Here is a 20,736-nt window from a genome sequence, read left to right as displayed (position 1 = left end):
CGAGAATGGAAGTGTTGCAGCAAACGCCTGATTTGTAATGGACCACGCCGCCTAAATGGCGTGGCTTTAACCCATTTTGTGTGTTCTGGAGTAATGTTCTTTATGTGGAAAATCTGATAATAAATTTGGCAATAAAGAAAAAAAAAGCAGACTGCCGCAGTGAAAGCCTGCTGGGCACATAATCTAGAAGTCTGCAGATCGAAACCACACTCTGCTACGGATATTTTTATTTTTATTGAGCAACCCCGAAGATACAAATACCCTGCTAATTTCCCCACCTTTGTGCCCAGCAGAGTGGCGCAGTGGAAGCGTGCTGGGCCCATAACCCAGAGGTCCGTGGATCGAAACCACGCTCTGCTACAGATATTTTTTTTTTTTACACTGCTACCCCACCCTTGTGCCCAGCAGAGTGGCGCAGTGGAAGCGTGCTGGGCCCATAACCCAGAGGTCCGTGTATCGAAAACACGCTCTGGTACTGATATTTTTATTTTCATTGAGCAACGCCGAAGATACAAATACACTGCTACTTTCCCCACCCTTGTGCCCAGCAGAGTGGCGCAGTGAAAGCGTGCTGGGCCCATAACCCAGAGGTCCGTGTATCGAAAACACGCTCTGGTACTGATATTTTTATTTTCATTGAGCAACGCCGAAGATACAAATACACTGCTACTTTCCCCACCCTTGTGCCCAGCAGAGTGGCGCAGTGGAAGCGTGCTGGGCCCATAACCCAGAGGTCCGTGTATCGAAAACACGCTCTGGTACTGATATTATTATTTTCATTGAGCAACGCCGAAGATACAAATACACTGCTAATTTCCCCACCCTTGTGCCCAGCAGAGTGGCGCAGTGGAAGTGTCCTGGGCCCATAACCCAGAGGTCCATGGATCGAAACCACACTCTGCTACTAATATTTTCATTTTCTTTGAGCTACCTCGAAGATACAAATACACTGCTAATTTCCGCACCCTTGTGCCCAGCAGAGTGGCGCAGTGGGACAGTTAGTCAATCGTTTCATGTTCTTGAGGAATTTGAAAAATCCATTTCTTCGTACGGTCTATCAGTTACGCCTGGGTCAAGCTCTCCCGGGAATTGTCGTTTCTTCTGACCGCATGTCAGGAGGTGTCCACGGGTATCTAAGGGAAGTGGTCTTGGCGTACAGGTTCTTGATGGTGCGGTTTGCTTTAGACTATTCATCATCATCATCATAATCAGCCTGATTATACCCACTGCAGGGCGAAGGCCTCTCCCATATTTCTCCACTTAACCCGGTTCTGTGCTAGCTGCATCCACTTGACCCCTGCGAACTTCTTAATTTCATCCGCCCACCTTACTTTCTGCCGCCCCCTGCTACGCTTTCTTTTCCTTGAAATCCAGTTTGTTACCCTTAGCGACCATCGGTTATCCTCTCTTCGCACTACATGTCCTGCCCATGTCCATTTCTTCTTCTTAATTTCTACTAGAATGTCGGTAACTTGAGTTATTTCTCTGACCCACTCTGCACGCTTTCTATCTCTTAATGTTAACCCTACCATTTTTCGTTCCATAGCCCTCTGGGTTGTCCTCAACTTAAGTAGAACTCTCTTGGTTAGCCTCCACGTTTCAGCCCCATAGGTGAGTACAGGCAAGATGCAACAGTTGTATACTTTCCTCTTGAGCGATACCGGTAAGCTGCTAGTCATAACCTGCGAGTGCTTGCCAAATGCGCTCCATCCCAATCTTATTCTTCTTGTGATTTCCTTTTCATGGTCCGGATCTGCGGTTACTACCTGTCCTAAGTAGACATATTCGCCTACTACTTCCATATTTCACTACCTAATGTAAACTGCTGTTCCTTCCCGAGGCTGTTGAACATTACTTTAGTCTTCTGCATATTGATTTTCAAGCCTACCTTTCTACTTTTCCTGTCTAGGTCATCAATCATTATTTGCAGTTCATCCCCTGAGTTGCTGAGCAAGGCAATGTCGTCCGCAAATCGCAGATTACTGAGGTATTCTCCATCTACCCTTATTAGACTATTTGTGGAGTGTAAACAGGGAAAAAACTGTATAAAGACTTGTGCGATGTGGTGCTTCCAGAACCGTTGTACAGAGCTGTGTACTCGTCCACAGTGGGCAAAAATGTTCTTAAAAGAGTGAAGATGATGATGGTGCTGGCAGGGGTGAAACCGTTATTTTTTAAGTTGCACACTGGAAAATTAGAGGTAAAGAAATGGAAGGATCAGAAAGGGCTTTTTGTACCCTGGGGTGTCCACTGCATAATATGCAGGAAAAAGGAGACGATTGAACACGTGTTTCTCGAATGCTGGGACGCCGTATTTTTATGGGACGTGCTCCAGAGGACGCTTAAAAAAGAACTACCCATAAGCCCACATGGTATCCGATTCTTGCCAGTAGAAGCGAACATTGATACACCGTTGGATCTTTTGATGCTACTGGCTCTCCACAGCAAATGGAAAAGCAGAATGGCTGTAGAGCACGGTGACGTCGATGCACGTTCAGCGAGACAGCTCTTTAGAGAGAGCATACGGGCATATGTGGACGAACAGAAAGCTTTAAAACTAGAGCCAGAATGGTTAGTTAGTTTTGAAGGGTTGTCACATATGAGGGATTTTTAATCCGACAACTTCAGCTAAGGAAGGCTGAAGCTTTTAGTCAATGCTTGATCTTTTATTTGATTTTTTTTTGAGCGCCATCGCTGGGCACAACCAAGCTCTCCCCACACGTGAAACCGCAGCCCGCACATCATACGCGCCTAGTTTTTATCATCCAACGAGAGAGAATGAGGGTGCGAAGTTACGCCAGCTCTTGTACCCTCGGAGCTGACGAGCACCGATAAGCAACAGGGAGCGCAACGCCGCCACACGGCCGCGCTCTTGCTCCGCCTGCCTTCGCAGCAGCCTGGTTACTTTTGGCAAAGACGGTACGAGTGCGACCCTTCAGGGTTGAAGATTTCCGGGACGCCCTGGCCAAGATTGGTACGCTCCCAGACGTGGTGGCCTTGGGGGCTTACCAAATAAACCATGTCTGGGCGGTGACTTTGAACAGCACGGAAGCAACCAACCGGCTGCTAGCCTTCAAGGAGCTTCAAGTGAAAGGTCGACGGTGTATCGTCATTGACCCGGAGGACCAACAGGTGAAGCTACGGCTCCACTGGATGTTTCACGGCGTGGCGGATGAGGATATCCGAACTGCTTTTGCGGCTTTCGGTGAGGTGACCGAAGTGGCCCGTGAGCGGTGGCGAGTCCAGGGCGAGCACGAAAATGGTTCAACTACGAGAACCGTGCTTCTGAAGTTGAAGCCTGGGATGAGGATAGAAGACCTGCCTCACCAGATAAGAGTAGCAGGGGAGTTGGCCCTTGTTGTTGTGCCTGGGCGGCCAATGCAGTGCCTGCGCTGCCGCGGGACCGGTCATGTGCGCTGGGAATGTAAGATTCCGCGGTGTTCGACATGTAAGCGTTCCGGCCACTCCGAGGAAGATTGCGTACGAAAGTATGCAGTGGCTGCTGCACCAACAGCGAGGGCGGACGTGACGGAGCACCAAATGGATGTCGCAGAGACGGAGGAGGCCGCAAAAGGGGTCGGAGAAGCTGAAAAGCTAACAGCAGCACCATGCATGTTGGTGCCCCCGGGGGTGGGGACGAGATGCTCGGTGGACCAGACAGGGAAGTGGCACTGCCAAGCAACGGACCGTCGGAGTAAGAAAGGGTGAGCGATGCCGAGAGCTCAAAAATTGAGCTTCTGGAGTCTGCGGGCAGACGGGGGACCCTCGAAGGGAGCAGCGGCCGAGCGACCAACGTCCAGGGCCCTGCGAAGCGTGCCCACGACGGGAGCGCCAGTGAGACGAACGAGGCAGAGGCAGCTAGCCACGACGAGCCGCCGATAAAAACGCCAATAGGGAGGAGGGCGACCTTCAAACCAAGACCGAATGTCTCGACGGATAGGAGAGCTGCCGAAAAGCCGCCCCTGTCACAAGGTCTGCCAGTCCAACCTCATGGCTCTGGCGTCAACGAAAGCGTCTAGCGCCATGCTAGACGTGAAAGGTAAGCACCATGCTCTTGGCCTTTTTTCACTCTAAGAAAATGGCTTATGTACTGTCACTAACGGTTGCGACCCTCAACGTGAGAGGTCTAGCAGCGAAAAGGAAGCAGAGCCAGGTCCTGCGCCTTTTAAATGAAAGTGACATTGATATACTTGGAGTTCAAGAGACAAAAGTCCAGGGTGAACAAGAGACCGAGAGCATGGTGCAACGTTTCACGTCGCGGTTTTACGCAGTTGTCAGCCATGCAGTCGGTACTTCTGCTGGATGCGTCCTGTTTGTGAAGAAGTTGCCGGGTCTTGTAGTGCAGTCGCATGCTTTTTTTCCGTCGGGGTGTGGTCCTCGATTTTAGTTTTTGCTCGGCTGAGTGGCGTGCTGTTTGTATATATGCACCTACGGTAGTTGATGAGAGAGCTGCTTTGTTTGATTTTGTTGAAGAGTATTTAAACACGGATAAGCAACTTATCTTTCTGGGAGATTTCAATTGTGTACTGAGCTCCGGTGACAAAACTAGCCATCGTACATTTAGGGATCGTAGCACACAGGTACTTTCGTGCTTGATTGACGAGTTTGCACTGGTGGACGTTGCAGAGTGCCTCACGAGCGAACGACGGGTTCAGTATACTCATTTTCAGGGTGCTAGCCACGCCCGCCTTGACAGTATTTATATGTCCGCAGAACATGGTTCCAAAATGCCAGGATTATTATGTTTTGGCGGTAACGTACTCGGATCACTGCATGGTTCTGTGTACAATTGGAACAAGAAAGGGAGGTAGCGGTTTTAATTGGAAATTGTGGAATTTAAATAATAAACTGCTGAACGACGAGCAATTCACCAGACTAGTAGAAGAAGAAATTGGTAAGATTTGTCAGGAGGACACCCACGAACTGGGTCAAGAATGGAAACTGTGTAAGCAACAAATTAAAATCAAAGCTATAGAAAAGGCCAGCTGCATACGGTTTCAAGAAAAACAAAATGAAATGCATTTAAGATCTTTGCTAGATAAATTGTTTGCCCTGGAGTGTAACACGCCAGGGTTATACATGGACGACGTTAGAAAAATAAAACAAAGACTTCAACTGAATGACGAAGACCGTTATCGCGGAGCACTGGTGCGTGCGGGAGCGGAAAATTTGGCCATGGTTGAGACGCCGACAAAAAGATCGTTGGGAATAGAAAACGCAAATGAAAGGCGAAATCACGTGGCAGAGGTAGATTGGGCAGGACGCACAGAAACCGATAACGAAGGAATCGCGAAAGCTTTCCGGGAGAATTATGAAGATCTATATTCGTCCCGAAAGGTTTATTTGGACCGTTTTAAAGAATCCTTTCTTGACGCGATGCCAAAAATTGACGAGGAACAAAAACGAAAGACTGGAGCGGCCAATAAGCGAAAAAGAAGCGCAGCAGGCAATAGAAAATTTAAACCCAGGGAAATCGCCCGGGCCTGATGGCCTGAGTGCGCCTTTTTATAAAGCGTTCAAGGAACAGCTATCTCCTTTGTTGTGTGCCTTATTTAATGAAGCGTATGAACTGAAGGCACTGCCTGCGTCTTTCGGATCGTCGCACACAGTACTTATTCCGAAAACTGACCAACCAGATAAGCTTAGGCAGTTGTCGTCTTACAGGCCCATTGCTCTGACAAACGTTGATTACAAGATTTATATGAAGGTGCTTGCTGGAAGACTACAAACGGTTGTATGCGAACTAGTGGGCCCTCACCAAACGTGCGGTATCAAAGGGCGATCTATCTTTCAGAACATTCACAAAGCGAGAAGTGTGCTCGAATGCTGCGATGCAACTCATGCATGTGTTGCGTTACTGCAGTTGGACTTGGAGAAAGCTTTTGATTGTGTGGCACATACTATTCTGCTCAGTATATTAGACTATGTTAATGTCGGCTCTGTTATTCGAGAGGGAGTTGCTTTGGCGTACCGTAACTGCACTACGAGATTAATTGTCAATAAGTCACTTGGGGCCCCCATCAACGTACGACGTTCGGTGCGCCAAGGTTGCCCCCTCAGCCCTCTTTTGTTCGGCATTTATATTGAAACGTTGTGTTTAAGCATCCTACAAAACAATGACATTGATGGTTTTCGACTGCAGGAGTCAGAAGTCAAATTGCTGGCTTACGCAGACGACGTGGCGGTTTATTGTGTAAATAAGGAGAGTATAAAGAGGACAGTGGATGTGGTAAAACATTTTGGCAAAGTCACAGGGAGTAAAGTTAACTGGGGTAAGTGCCTGGGATTTTGGCACGGAGAATGGCAGCTGACCCCCGACACTTTCGCTAATGTTTCGTGGGTTACAACGCCTGCAAAATACTTGGGTGTGCCCTTGAAATTTTACAAGGAAAGCGAGCCATACTGGCTAGAGCAGGTCAAAGAAACCCGTGAAAAAGCGGAGAAATGGAAAAGCGCTCAATTATCAATATTTGCAAGAGCCGCAGTTTGCAACCTGTTTTTAATTAGTAAGTTATGGTATGTTATGCAAGTGTTGCATTGCTCCCGTGTAAATGTGCAAAAATTGCATCGAGTTTTTGCCGTGTTTGTTTGGGCCTCGATTTGGGAGAGGTGCAGTCGGACAAATTTGTTCCGGCAGGTGAAGCATGGGGGGCTTGGTCTGGGTCATTTGTTTGTGCGACAGATTGTCAACCGGTTTATGTTTTTTAGGGATGCCAGCGATTCATTCGTGCGCACAGTGTGTCAACAAAGACTTGGTCGAGCGCTGCCTGATTTCGTAGTTTATACTCAATGTATGCCTGGTTCTCTGTTTGGATTCTTTAGGGAAATTGTTTTGAGCGTGAAATTCTTAAGTGCACGTTTTTCGAAAGAGTATTTAAGTATTGTTAACAGGAGAACATTATACAAGGATGTTTGTAAAGTGGTGTTCCCGGTGCCCTTGTACCGAGCTTTATACTATGGAGGCACAGGAAGTAATGTATTAAAACGCGTAAAGAAAATGCAAGTTGCTCCGGGAGCTAAAACGTTTTTCTTTATGCTACATACCGGTACTTTGAGTGCAAAATCATTTATGGAGGAGAAGGGTATGTTCCTACCGTGGGGGGCCTAATGTCTCATCTGCAAACAGCCAGAGACAATAGATCACGTGTTTTTGCATTGCTGGGAGGGGGTATATTTGTGGGATATTCTGCAAAGGACAAAAAAAAACAGTTGCCACTTGATTCCCATGGCATTAGGTATTTGCCATTCGATAACCACGATAATATGCCGTTAGACCAGGTTATGTTAATGTGCTTCCACAGTATATGGCGCGCACGAATGGCTGGTTATCACTGCGATCCAGATGCACGGCGAGCCCGCATGTATTTCCGTGAAAGTGTGCAGCGATGGCTCGACGTGCTTAAATTGCAACCATGTGCTCCTGAGTGGCTGTCAAAGCTGGAACCTTTGACGGTGATCAAGGAATTTTAACATGACAATGCCTGCCCCTCAGTGGGTGTTAGGCAACGCTAACTACCTTTGCGTACATATATTATTCCTTTGTTCCTGTTGTTTTGAGTTCCAGTGCGGTGAATTTGTGTCAAAGCCAGGCAATAAAGAAAAGAAAATGCAGAGTGGCGCAGTGGAAGCGTGCTGGGCCCATAACCCAGAGGTCCGTGGATCGAAACCGCGCTCTGCTACTGATATTTTTATTTTTATTGAGCAACCCCGAAGATACTAATACACTGCTAATTTCCCCACCCTTGTGGCCAGCAGAGTGGCGCAGTGCAAGTAGGATTCTGCTTCCAGCCACGCCAGTGAACGGACGCAAGATGCAGGGCGCAAGATGCAGGGCGGCTTCAGCGGCCATGTCAGGCCGCGGTAACAGGACTTATCAATTTGTTTTGCCTGCACTGCAAACAGGTCGGGTTGTTTTGAATACGGTTTTTTTTGCACGCCGATATCAGGTCCCGCCCGTACCGGGCGGAAGATTTCCGCGGCGCGTTGGCACAGCACTCGCTGATCCCCGATGTTGTTGCGATGGGGGCGTATCGGATGAGCCACGTCTGGGCTGTCACTCTCAAGCATCCTGAAGCGGTGACCAAGCTTGTTAGTGTATTCGAGTTGTGTGTGAAAAACGGTCGCTGCTTGGTAATTGACCCGGCCAACCAGGACGTGCGACTGAAACTTCACTGGCGGTTACACAACGTGCCAGACGACGATGTTCTTGCTTCCTTTACGCCGTATGGAAAAGTGTTGGCAGTTACAAGGGAGCCCTGGCGTGTGAAAGGTATGGTAGAAAATGGCTCAACTACTCGACTTGTCACGCTTAAGTTGAAAGATGGCGTGAAGCTGGACGACCTGCGACATCAGCTGAACGTTAGCGGTGAGCTGGCGCTCGTTGTTGTGCCAGGCAGACCTCCCTTGTGCCTACGCTGTCGGAGTACGGGGCACATCCGCAAGGAGTGCCGGGTTCCTCGTTTCAAAACCTGTCGACGGTTCAGGCATGAAGACCGCCAGTGTGCACGTACCTACGCAAGCATTGCCGGACCTGGGACCAGCGAAGGCTCGTCCGAGTTGATAATGGATGAGGTGGATGCGGAGGAGGCGGCTGACATTAGAGGACAGTCAACGAAACAGGACGCGCCTTCCATGACTGTTTGAACTAAGCATAAGGTGACGGTCTCAAGTGAAAAGAATGAAACTCTGCACGTCTTGCACGTTCCATCGCAGGACCAACAGGACCACAAAAGCGCCTCAAAGGAAGCGTCAGAAGACGTAATTAGGTTTTCTGACGCTGAGGAGCATCTCAGTTCTGAGCCTCCTTGTACTGATGCCATGGAAGTTGCGCCGGAGTCAGCGGCCTTAATTGCCGCGAAACGTCCACACGAGGAAAGCTTCGAGAAGACTCAGCTGCCAGGCGGCGTGTCTGATGAGCCGCCGCCGAAAACTGCGGGCATCCGAAGATCAACTTTGAGACCAAACTTCTCGGCTAACACTCAACAGGCGGGGAAACCGCACCCGTAGTTTTTGTGGTGTCTGGAACGATTTGTGGGTCGGCTGCAGCGACCAGCGTAAGGAACATTCTGCAACCAAGTTAGGCGTGTGTGAAAAAAAATGAAAGACGGTGCTTGGACTTCGTTTGAATGCAGCCCGACGTTCTGCTGGGAGGACAATACATGCACACATATGCCGCTGTTCTTCAGAAGCGGAGGCCACGCAACCATGAAGGTAGGCACCATGCGGGTATGGGCGTCCCTTTCTAACACATGACTCTCAAGCTTAATTCGGCGTTACAAGTAGCTACTTTGAATGTCGGAGGGCTGGGAGCGAAAAGGCGACAATGCCAGCTCAGTCGCCTCCTTGTGGATAATGATATAGATATAGCAGCTGTGCAAGAGTGAAAGATTGAGAGCCAAGAAAGCACTGACCGTATGGTGGCTTCTTTTCAAACAAACTTTTATGTGTGTGTATGCCATTCTGTTGGCGTATCGGGAGGATGCCTTTTATTTATACGTAACACGCTGGGACTAAGTGCAGAGTTCGTTTTAGCCTGTCCAAGTTTTCGGCTTTTGATTACTGATTTCACCTACTACAATTTATGCTGGCGTGTTGTGTGTGTATGCTCCCAATTCAGAATGCGAACGTGAATTGTTATTTGAGCCTATTGAATTTTGGTTGAAGGTCGACAAAATCCTGCTTGTACTTGGCGATTACAACTGTGTGTGCGCAGTTGTGGACCGAGCGGCGAAGTGTAAACCTCCAAGGGACAGAAGCTCCGAGCTGTTGAATGCACTTGTGCATGAATACGGCCTTGAGGATGTTGGTAGTGTGTTCTCCACTGGAAACCAACCAGAGTTCCCGCACTTTCAGCGAGATAGCTGTGCTAGATTGGACAGGGTGTATGCCTTGGTTGATCTTGTTTCCCTATGTACTGCATATGAGGTCAAACCTGTGTCTTTCAGCGATCATTGTCTCGTGAGTGCAGTGTTCGGTAGGGCAGGAAAGAAATCGCGCTTTAACTGGTACCTATGGAAACTGAATGCCAAACATCTCGCCGATGAAGAGTTCCTTACGGGTTAAGACCGAGTTTGAAAATCGTCTGGCTATGCGACCAGTAAGTTTTGTAGCGGAATGGGACAGCTTCGAAAAGTGGGTCAAATTGAAATCCATAGGAAAGAGCAGTAAGGTGCGGCATAATGAGAAAGAAAAAGAACTGAATGAACAACTTGAGTTTTTTTTGAGCATGGAAAGTACTCTGCCAGAAAATTTCGCCACTAAAATAGAGATTAAAAGTGAGCTGAAATAATCGATAGCGAAAGATACACAGCGGCTGTCATACGTGCAAGGGCTGAAAATCTTTGAGCTGGAGAAGTGCCGACAAAACGAGCGCTAGCAGACGAGAAATGATACGCCTGCCAGAAAGAAATAAGGAGTATAAGGTATGCCGGCCATATCACTGAAGATGCTCAAGATATTCAGCGTGCGGTAGCAGAGCACTTTGAAGAACTGCTTAGCGCTGAGCTTGAGACTGTAGGCGGCTTTCAAACAGATTTTCTAAGACTGATGCTTGCACTGGATGACGAAAATAAAGCGCGCCTAGAAACACCGATAACGTTGCAGGAGATAGAATCTGCAATAGATGACCTGACACCTGGGAAAGCCCCTGGGCCGGATGGTCTAAGCGCTGCCTTCTTTAGAACTTTTCAGCAGTATGCGGCTCAGTTTATGCTCGATGCAATCACTGAAGCTTATGAAGGTAATACTGTTCCATTGTGTTTCTCTACATCGCACATTGTGCTAATACCCAAGACAGATGATCCGGAGAAACGACTGTTGTGTTGACTACAAGGTGTACATGAAGGTTTTAGCAAAAAATCTGCAAAGCGTAAAAAAATTGGTTGGGCTTCATCAAACGTGCGGCATCAAGGGTCGATCCATTGCCAGGAATATACATGTCGCAAGAACCCTATTAGAATGTGTTGATGCACTCGGTGGTCAGATAGCCATGATGCAATTATATTTGGTGAAAGCCTTTGACCGTGTTTCTCACGAAATTCTTTTTTCCATTTTGGTGCATTCTAACCTTGGCGAAGTCATAGTGGAGGGTGTTAAAATGGCTTATGCGAACTGCACGACCCGCATTATAGTGAATGGTGAACTGACAGCATCTCAGTACGGTCATCGGTAAGGCAGGGCTGTCCGCTCTCACCCCTGTTTTTTGCATTGTATTTAGAGCCACTTTGCTTGGCTATAATTGATAGCGATCGCATTTTAGCATTCAAGCTTCAATCAGCATACGTGAAAATGCTAGCATACGGTGATGACATTGCAGTTTTTCGTGCAACCAGAAAGAGCATCTGTGAAGTCACGGGTGTCGTCCAAACATTTTGTGATCAATCCGGATGTATGATCAATTGGGAGAAAAGCTCTGGGTTTTGGCACGGTGATTGGAACGTGGCACCTGATTTCTTCTGTAAGCTGCGATGGTCTGCTCTCCCAACGCGATATCTAGGCGTACCTTTAGATTGTTATCGAGAACCCAACGTGCACTGGATGGAAGAGACATCCAGAGTGAAAGAAAAAGCGGATGCGTGGCAAGGAAGGCAACTCTCAATGTTTTCGCGCGCTTCTATTTGCAATGATTTTCTTATTTCGAGGCTGTGGTACCTCATCAATGTGTTGTGTGTCTCACGAATCTCAATTCAGAAGATGCACCGCGTTTTTGCTGTTTTTATTTGGGCATCCACATGGGAAAAAACCACCTGGACGAATTTGTTTATTTCTGTTAAAAAGGGGCGGGCTTGGCCTTGCCCATTTGTTCTTGCGTCAAGTGGTTTCGCGATTTATATTCCTGCGTGATCAAAAAGATACCTTTCTAAGAACTGTGATGCAAGTGCGATTGCAGAGGCTGCTCCCTGAATGGATTGTGTCATGTGAAAACATGCCTGGTACTGTGACTGGCTACCTGCACGAGGTTGTTTTTTCGTGCAAGTTGCTGGAAGTGCGGTTTTCTTTTGATTACCTTTATAATGTTTCCAGAAAAGAACTATGTAAAGATCTCATTGACGTGATGCTGCCGGTGCCTTTTTACCGGGCATTACACTGTGGAGGCCCAGGACAGGACGTTTTGAAGAGTCAAAAAGATGCCCGTGAGGGCATCTGCTAAAACGTTCCTTGTCAAACTTCACTCTAATACGCTCCCTGTTAAAACCTGGCTGAATGATAAAGGCATCTTCGTCCCATGGACAACAAATTGCCTGTTGTGCAAAGAACCGGAAACAATTGAGCACGTTTTCTTAGTGTTGGGATGCTGTCTTTCTATGGGACGTCCTCCAAAGGACAATTAAAAAGGAACTTCTTATAACTCCGTACGGTATCAGATTCCTACCAGTGCAGAACGATGATGCACCGTATGATTTAATCACGCTCCTTGGCCTCCATAGTTTGTTGAAAACACGAGTGCATGTGCGTCATGCAGATATAGATACACGATCGGCGCGTGAAAACTTCATTGAAAGTGCGGTGTATATACGCGAAACGTTCAGGATACAGCAGGATCCACCACAATGGCATTGTCTGTTTGATGAGTTGGTGCACTTGAAAAGATTTTAGCCACGTACGTGTTAGCTCGAGGGTAGTTGACGTGTTTTATTATGTGTATTTTGGTTTTGGTTTTCACGGCAATAAAGAAAAAAAAGTGGCGCAGTTTAAGCGTGCTGGGTCCCATAACCCAGAGGTCCGTGGATTGAGACCACGCTCTGCTACTGATATTTTTTTTTTTCATTGAACAACCCCGAAGATACAAATAGACTGCTCATTTCCCCACCCTTGTGCCAGCAGAGTGGCGCAGCATTCTACTTCCGGCCACCGTAGTGAACGGTCGCGGAATCATGTGCTCCAACGGAGCGGCGATAGCGGCCCTTTCCAGCCGCGGAAACAGGCTTGACGACATGGACGATAGGGAGTATCAGATTATTCTGCCAACTTTGCCCACCGGACGCGTTGTTTTTAACACGCTTTTTTTGCACGGCGATGTGCGAGTCAGGCCATACAGGGTCGAGGATTTCCGCGACGCCCTGGTCAAGGCTGGTGCGCTCCCCGACGTTGTGGCGTTGGGGGCGTATCAGATCAACCATGTTTGGGTGGTCACGTTAAGCTGCACAGAAGCAGCGAAGAAATTGGCGGCTTTCAAGGAACTCGATGTTAAGGGACGCCGTTGCCTTACTAATGATCCCGAAGACCAACAGGTGAAGCTGCGACTTCACTGGATGTTGCACGGTGTGGCAGACGACGACATCCGGTCGGCTTTTGCTGCGTTTGGGAATGTGACCGAGGTGACCCGGGAAAGGTGGAGAGTTCAAGGAGTCAAGGAGAAGGGGTCCACCACGAGGACTGTGCTCCTGAATTTGAAACCCAGAATTAAGATCGACGACTTACCTCACCAGCTGCGAGTTGCCGGAGAGCTAGCCCTTGTCGTGGTGCCTGGGCGAGCGATGCAGTGCCTGCGCTGGCGCGGTACCGGTCACGTTCGACGTGAATGTAAGGTACCGCGTTGTCCAAAGTGTAGACGCTACGGACATGACGAGGCTGCCTGTGTGCTTTCGTACGCTTCGGCTGCGGGACATGGAACTGCGGAACGGTCGGCGGAGCTCACCATGGACGTGGTCGAAGCGGACGAGGCGGCGAAGGGTGCCGGAGAGGTGCGAACGCAGACACGGGAGACTGATTCGTCGGTGGACTCGGCAGAAAGCGGCAATGCTGCGAGGGATGTGGGAAGAGCGGACTCTGCACCTGAGCTCCCTAGCAATGAGGAAGGCACGTCACCTGAGCCTGCAAACGGTATGGAACAGGATAATGGGGAGGAGCACTCGGACACCAGCGGTGTTCGTAAGCCAGGCGTCCCAGCCCCAGCCAAGCGATCCCACACACAGTCCGAACCCGAAGGTAACCAGGCGTCAGCCCCCAGCGTCGGCGAGCCACCAGCAAAAACAGGGCAATCCCGGCGGTCCACGCTACGTCCGCGGCCAAACATTTCATCAGAGAGACGGGCAGCGGATAAAGTGCCCCCGCTGCCGGGTCAGCCGCTCGCACCGGATGGGGATGGATCCAATGACGGCGTCTAGCAACGCGCTAGACGGGAAAGGTAAGCACCATGCTTTCGGTCTCTTCACCCTTGATGAAAATGGCGCCCGAAACCACCTTAAGAGTAGCCACGTTAAATGTCAGGGGATTGGCAGGCAAAAAGAAGCAGAGCCAGGTGCACCGGCTCTTAATTGACCACGATATTGACGTGCATGCCGTGAAAGAAACTAAGGTAGACGGGGAGGAAGAGACCGGGAGCATGGTGCGACGTTTCACGGCTAGATTTTACGCCATTGTTAGCCACACAGTTGGGACATCGGCCGGGTGTGTATTGTTCGTCAAAAAGCTGCCTGGTCTGGTTGTAAAGGGCTACTCCTCATGCTCTTCTGGACGGTGTGTATTGGCTGATTGTGTATACAGCGGTGTTGAGTGGCGCATTATTTGTGTGTACGCTCCTAACTGTGTGGAGGAAAGAACAGTGTTTTTCGAGAATGTTATGCAGCAGTTAAGTACGGAAAGGCAGGTAGTATTGTTGGGCGATTTTAACTGTGTACTGAATGCTCGAGACAAAACCAGCACACGCGGATTCAGAGACAAGAGCACTGAAATGTTATGGCAGTTTACAAGCGAATCGAATTTGGTGGATGTGGCTGATTGCTTCGAAGGACCGCGTGCCGTTCAGTACACGCACTTCCAAGGTTCTAGCCACGCGCGTCTGGACAGAATTTACGCGTCGCTGGATTTGATTCATTCATGCAATGAATACCGAGTTGTGCCTATGTCATTCACGGATCACTGTTTGGTGCAATGTTTATTCGGCACCAAAAAACGAAGCAATGCATTTAGCTGGGAGTTATGGAAATTGAACAATAAATTGCTTAATGATGATGCCTTTAGACGCGTGGTATTGAATGAATTGATTAAAGTGAGGCCAGGGACTTTGCTCGAAATCTGGAAACAGTGGGAGTTGTGCAAGGAACAGATTAAAATTAAAGCCATTGACAGATCAAGTTGCCTGGTGTACGAGAAGAAAATTACAGAAACCCAGCTTAAGGCTTTGCTTGCAAAACTACACGAACAGGAATGTAAGGCACCCGGCAGATGGATAGAGGATATTCGAAAAATAAAAGAACAGATTAACTTCATAGAGGAAGACAGATACCAAGGAGCGTTAGTGCGTGCAAGAGCGGAAAAATTGGCCATGGATGAGACGCCGACAAAAAGATCGTTGGGAATAGAAAAAGCAAATGCAAGGCGAAATCACGTGGCAGAGGTAGATTGGGTAGGACGCACAGAAACCGATAACGAAGGAATCGAGAAAGCTTTCCGGGAGTATTATGAAGATCTATTTTCGTCCCGAGAGGTTTATTTGGACCGTTTTAAAGAATCCTTTCTTGACGCAATGCCAAAAATTGACGAGGAACAAAAAGAAAGACTGGAGCGGCCAATAAGCGAAAAAGTGCAGCAGGCAATAGAAAATTTAAACCCAGGGAAATCACCCGGGCCTGATGGCCTGAGTGCGGCTATTTATAAAGCGTTCAAGGAACAGCTATCTCTTTGTTGTGTGCCTTATTTAATGAAGCGTATGAACTGAAGGCACTGCCTCCGTCTTTCGGATCGTCGCACACAGTACTTATTCCGAAAACTGACCAACCAGATAAGCTTAGGCAGTTGTCGACTTACAGGCCCATTGCTCTGACAAACGTTGATTACAAGATTTATATGAAGGTGCTTGCTGGCAGACTACAAACGGTTATATGCGAACTAAAACGTTTTTCTTTATGCTACATACCGGTACTTTGAGTGTAAAAACATATATGGAGAAGAAGGGTATGTTCCTACCGTGGGGGGCCCAATGTCTCATCTGCAAACAGCCAGAGACAATAGATCACGTGTTTTTGCAATGCTGGGAGGGGGTATATTTGTGGGATGTTCTGCAAAGGACAATAAAAAAACAGTTGCCACTTGATTCCCATGGCATTAGGTATTTGCCATTGGATAACCACGATGATATGCCGTTAGACCAGGTTATGTTAATGTGCCTCCACAGTATATGGCGCGCACGAATGGCTGGTTATCACTGCGATCCAGATGCACGGCCAGCCCGCATGTATTTCCGTGGAAGTGTGCAGCGATGGCTCGACGTGCTTAAATTGCAGCCATGTGCTCCTGAGTGGCTGTCAAAGCTGGAACCTTTGACGGTGCTCAAGAAATTTTAACATGACAATGCCTGCCCCTCAGTGGGTGTTAGGCAACGCTAGCTACCTTTGTGTACATATATTATTCCTTTTTTCCTGTTGTTTTGAGTTCCAGTGCGGTGTATTTGTGTCAAAGCCAGGCAATAAAGAAAAAAAAAAAGCAGAGTGGCGCAGTGGAAGCGTGCTGGGCCCATAATCCAGAGGTCCGTGGATCGAAACCACGCTCTGCTACTGATATTTTTATTTGCTTTGAGCAACCCCGAAGATACTAATACACTGCTAATTTCCCCACCCTTGTGCCCAGCAGAGTATTAAAGACAGGTCCATTTTTACGAACATTCACATCGCGAGGGCCATTCTTGAATGTTGCGATGCTGGTGGACTTGGAGTAGCAATGCTCCAAATAGATCTTGAAAAGGCTTTTGATAGAGTGCCCCACGACTAGCTTTTGTGTATATTAGACTATGTCAAGGTCGGATGCGTCATCAGAGAAGGAGTGGCTATGGCTTACAGTGCTGGTACAACTAGACTAATTGTGAACAAATCTGTCGGTGACAGTATTGCTGTCCAACGCTCAGTTCGTCAATGTTGCCCCCTTTCACCTCTTCTCTTTTGTATCTATCTTGAACCCTTATGTTTAAGCATTATCAAGCATGAGAAAATGCGGGGCTTCAAGCTGCATCAAGCAGAAGTGAAGCTTTTGGCTTATGCCGATGATGTCGCGATGTTTTGTGTAGACTACGAAAGCATCGTAGAAGTTGTGAAAACTGTAAAAGATTTTTGCGCTGTAAGCGGCAGTGCTGTTAACTGGGGCAAGTGCCTGGGCTTCTGGCACGGTGACTGGCCAGCGACCCCAGGCATTTTTGCTAACTTGAAATTTGTTACCAACCCTGTCAGCTACCTTGGTGCCCCTCTTGAATCGTATCGGGACAGTGACCCATACTGGAAAAACCAAGTCGGTAAATTGAAAGATAGAGTGGACAAATGGAATGGATGGCAGTGGTCGGTGTTTGCGAAGGCCACGATTTGTAATTTGTTTTTAGTGACAAAAGTTTGGTACGTGCTTCAAGTGTTATATTGTTCAAGAGCTAATTTCCAAAAGATGCATCGTATCTTTGCCGTCTTTGTGTGGGGGTCTTCGTGGGAACGGACAAGTCGGACAAATCTCTTCCGCCGGGTGAAGGACGGCGGGCTTGGTTTGGCACATCTGTTTCTGCGCCAGTTAGTCAATCGTTTCATGTTTTTGAGGAATGTGAAAAATCCATTTCTTCGTACGGACTGTCAGTTACGCCTGGGTCAAGCTCTCCCGGGAATTGTCGTTTCTTCTGACCGCATGTCAGGAGGTGTCCACGGGTATCTAAGGGAAGTGGTCTTGGCGTACAGGTTCTTGATGGTGCGGTTTACTTTAGACTATTAGTGGAGTGTAAACCGGAAAAAACTGTATAAAGACTTGTGCGATGTGGTGCTTCCAGAACCGTTGTACAGAGCTGTGTACTCGTCTACCGGGGGCAAAAATGTTCTTAAAAGAGTGAAGAGGATGATGGTGCCGGCAGGGATGAAAACGTTCTTTTTTAAGCTGCACACTGGAACATTGGAGGTAAAGAAATGGAAGGAACAGAAAGGGCTTTTTGTACCCTGGGGTGTCCACTGCATAATATGAAGGAAAGAGGAGACGATTGAACACGTGTTTCTCGAATGCTGGAACGCCATATTTTTATGGGACGTGCTCCAGAGGACGCTTAAAAAGGAACTACCCATAAGCCCACATGGTATTCGATTCTTGCCAGTAGAAGCGAACAATGTTACACCGTTGGATCTTTTGATGCGACTGGCTCTCCACAGCATATGGAAAAGCAGAATGGCTGTAGAGCATGGTGACGTCGATGCACGTTCAGCGAGACAGCTCTTTAGAGAAAGCATACGGGCATATGTGGATGAACAGAAAGCGTTAAAACTAGAGTCAGAATGGTTGGTTAGTTTTGAAGGGTTGTCACATATGAGGGATTTTTAATCCGACAACTTCAGCTAAGGAAGGCCGAAGCTTTAAGTCAATGCTTGATCTTTTATTTTGTCATGTTATTGATGTCACATGTGTCTTTTTTGTGTACGTCCTAGGTCTGGAAATAAAGAAAAAAAAAGCAGAGTGGCGCAGTGGAAGCGTGCTGGGCCCATAACCCAGAGGTCCGTGGATCGAAACCACGCTCTGCTAATGATATTTTTATTTTTATTGAGTAACCCCGGAGATACAAATACACTGCTAATTTCCCCCACCCTTGTACCCAGAACATTTCATACACTGTGTAGTGCGGTTCAAGGAAGTGCATATGACACTCCCCGAGCTGCCACAATGGACTCATGTGCTTGACAGTTTGGTAAAATTGAAAAAGTTTTAACCCGCCGTGTCACGCGAAAGTGTGCTGGCACGTTTAATTGTTCATCGTCTTGTTTTGAATGGCCAAGTCGGCAATAACGAAAAAAAAGCAGAGTGGCGCAGTCCACTTCCGGCCACCGAGCGTGACGGACGTGTTATGACGAGCTCCGTTGGAGTGGCTACAGCGGCCATGTCGAGCCGCGGTGACAGGGTTTTCGCATCGGGTGAAGAATACCAGGTCGTATTGCCTAGTTTGCCTACAGGACGATTCGTTCTAAACACTGTTTTCTTGCACGGTGACATCAGGGCTCGCCCATACCGGGTGGAAGACTTCCGGGAGGCGCTCGCTTCCCTATCGCTCCTGCCGGGAGTTATCGCCCTCGGGGCGTACCGCATGAGGCACGTTTGGGCCGTAAACTTTAAGGACGATGTGGGCGTAAAGAAGATTGTGCAAATGGGTGAGCTGAAAGTGAAAGCTGCTCGATGCCTCGTGATTGACCCGGCGAACCGAGACATCCGAATGAAGCTACATTGGCTGCTGCCCAGCGTACCGGACGAGGACGTGCGGCTCGCTTTCGCGCCGTTCGGCAAAGTGACCGACATATCTAAGGAGCGGTGGCGCGCACAGGATGTGGCGGATAAGGGTTCGACCACGAGGCTTGTGGCGTTGAAGTTGAATGCCGGCGTGAAGCTGGACGACCTGCCCCACCAGGTGAACGTCGCTGGAGAGCTAGCCCTTGTGGTCGTTGCGGGCAGGGCTCCCCTCTGTCTGCGGTGTCGAGGCACGGGCCACATTCGGCGCGACTGCCGCATTCCACGGTGCGGTTCCTGCCGTCGCTTCGGACATGATGAGAACCAGTGTTCTCGGACGTACGCCAGCGTCGCCGGGCCCGTGAGCAGCGGAGACGTGTCGAACTGCTCATGGATGAAGCAGACGCGGAGGAGACATCGAGAGCGGCTACTGTATCGTCGCTGCAAGAGACCACGGTAGGCGCCCCACAGACGGAACAACTGGAGTGTCAACCTGTCGCAGGCGCAACGCCCGAGAAGTCTTCCCCAGAGTCTGCATCGGCCGTCGCCGTCGTGCCGAATGGTGCGGCTGTGACATTATCTGACTCTGTGGTTAGCGACACCCAGCCAATGGACGTTCTCGGTACAGCGGTCAGCCAAACGGTCGGAAAACTGCCGCACGACCAACTCGCTCCGAATGTGCTCCAACTTGGTGCCAGTGGCGGAGACGAGCCGCCGACTAAAACATCAGGTATGAGGCGTTCGACCTTGAAGCCGCGTCCGAACATTCCTGTAGAATCTCGGCAGGCGGGTAAACCGCCTCCGTAGTTTTGTGTAGTTCATGCCATACAGAGGTGGCATGGGGTTCCGGGGTTTGTCGTTTATGTAGACACCATGAGATAGGGTCCTTTCCTTTCTTCGACATGGCAATCAACCTCCCTGAAGCGCTACGTGTAGCTACAATAAACGTACGGGGCCTCGGAGCAAGAAGGCGACAGTGCCAGCTTAACCGCCTTTTCATTGAGAACGATCTGCACGTAGTAGCTGTTCAAGAAAGCAAAATTGATAGCCAAGAAGCGATAGATCGTATGGTGTCCGCTTTCAGACTGCATTTCGACGTTTGTGTGTGTCATTCAGTTGGTTCCTCTGGCGGCTGTGCCCTTTTCATACGTAACAATGTTGGTATAAATGTGCAGTCACTGTTTTCGTGTCAAAGTGGCCGGCTCCTGATTGTTCATTTTTCACATTACGATGTAAACTTCAGAGTTATGTGTGTGTATGCACCTAATATAGCTTCCGAGAGAATAATGTTTTTTGAACGTTTCCAGACGTACCTAGATTGTGAAAAGGTCATAGTTTTATTGGGGGATTTCAACTGTGTTTGTCGCGCTGAAAACCATGTAAAATGCTTGACAGTGATGGATAAGAGTGCGGAGATCCTGAATTCAGTTGTTCACGGTCACAACTTGGAAGATGTTGGAAGTGTGTTTGCAAATGCTACTCAACTGCAATTCACTCATTTTCAAAGCAGTAGCCACGCACGACTTGATCGGTTGTATGCATCGCTTGAATTAGTGCCGCTGTGTACATCGT

The 20,736-nt window shown here is 48.5% G+C and overlaps 3 non-coding genes and 1 pseudogene across 3 annotated transcripts; all 4 read left to right on the top strand.

The window, feature by feature from the left end:
- The first annotated feature begins 288 nt into the window (after positions 1 to 288).
- Positions 289 to 360, top strand: TRNAM-CAU (transfer RNA methionine (anticodon CAU)). The gene has a single exon. It is a non-coding gene; the product is annotated as a tRNA-Met (tRNA).
- A 16,061-nt stretch (positions 361 to 16,421) lies between these two features.
- Positions 16,422 to 16,493, top strand: TRNAM-CAU (transfer RNA methionine (anticodon CAU)). Its single transcript has one exon. It is a non-coding gene; the product is annotated as a tRNA-Met (tRNA).
- A 1,906-nt stretch (positions 16,494 to 18,399) lies between these two features.
- TRNAM-CAU (transfer RNA methionine (anticodon CAU)) lies at positions 18,400 to 18,471 on the top strand. Its single transcript has one exon. It is a non-coding gene; the product is annotated as a tRNA-Met (tRNA).
- A 319-nt stretch (positions 18,472 to 18,790) lies between these two features.
- LOC146209525 (uncharacterized) lies at positions 18,791 to 20,199 on the top strand (annotated as a pseudogene).
- The last annotated feature ends 537 nt before the right edge of the window (positions 20,200 to 20,736 follow it).

The sequence above is a fragment of the Amblyomma maculatum genome, chromosome 1 (assembly GCF_055883805.1).
Source record: "Amblyomma maculatum isolate TAMU_Amacu chromosome 1, ASM5588380v1, whole genome shotgun sequence".
NCBI classification, from domain to species: Eukaryota; Metazoa; Arthropoda; class Arachnida; order Ixodida; family Ixodidae; genus Amblyomma; species Amblyomma maculatum.
This window is presented reverse-complemented; position numbering and strand designations above follow the sequence as displayed.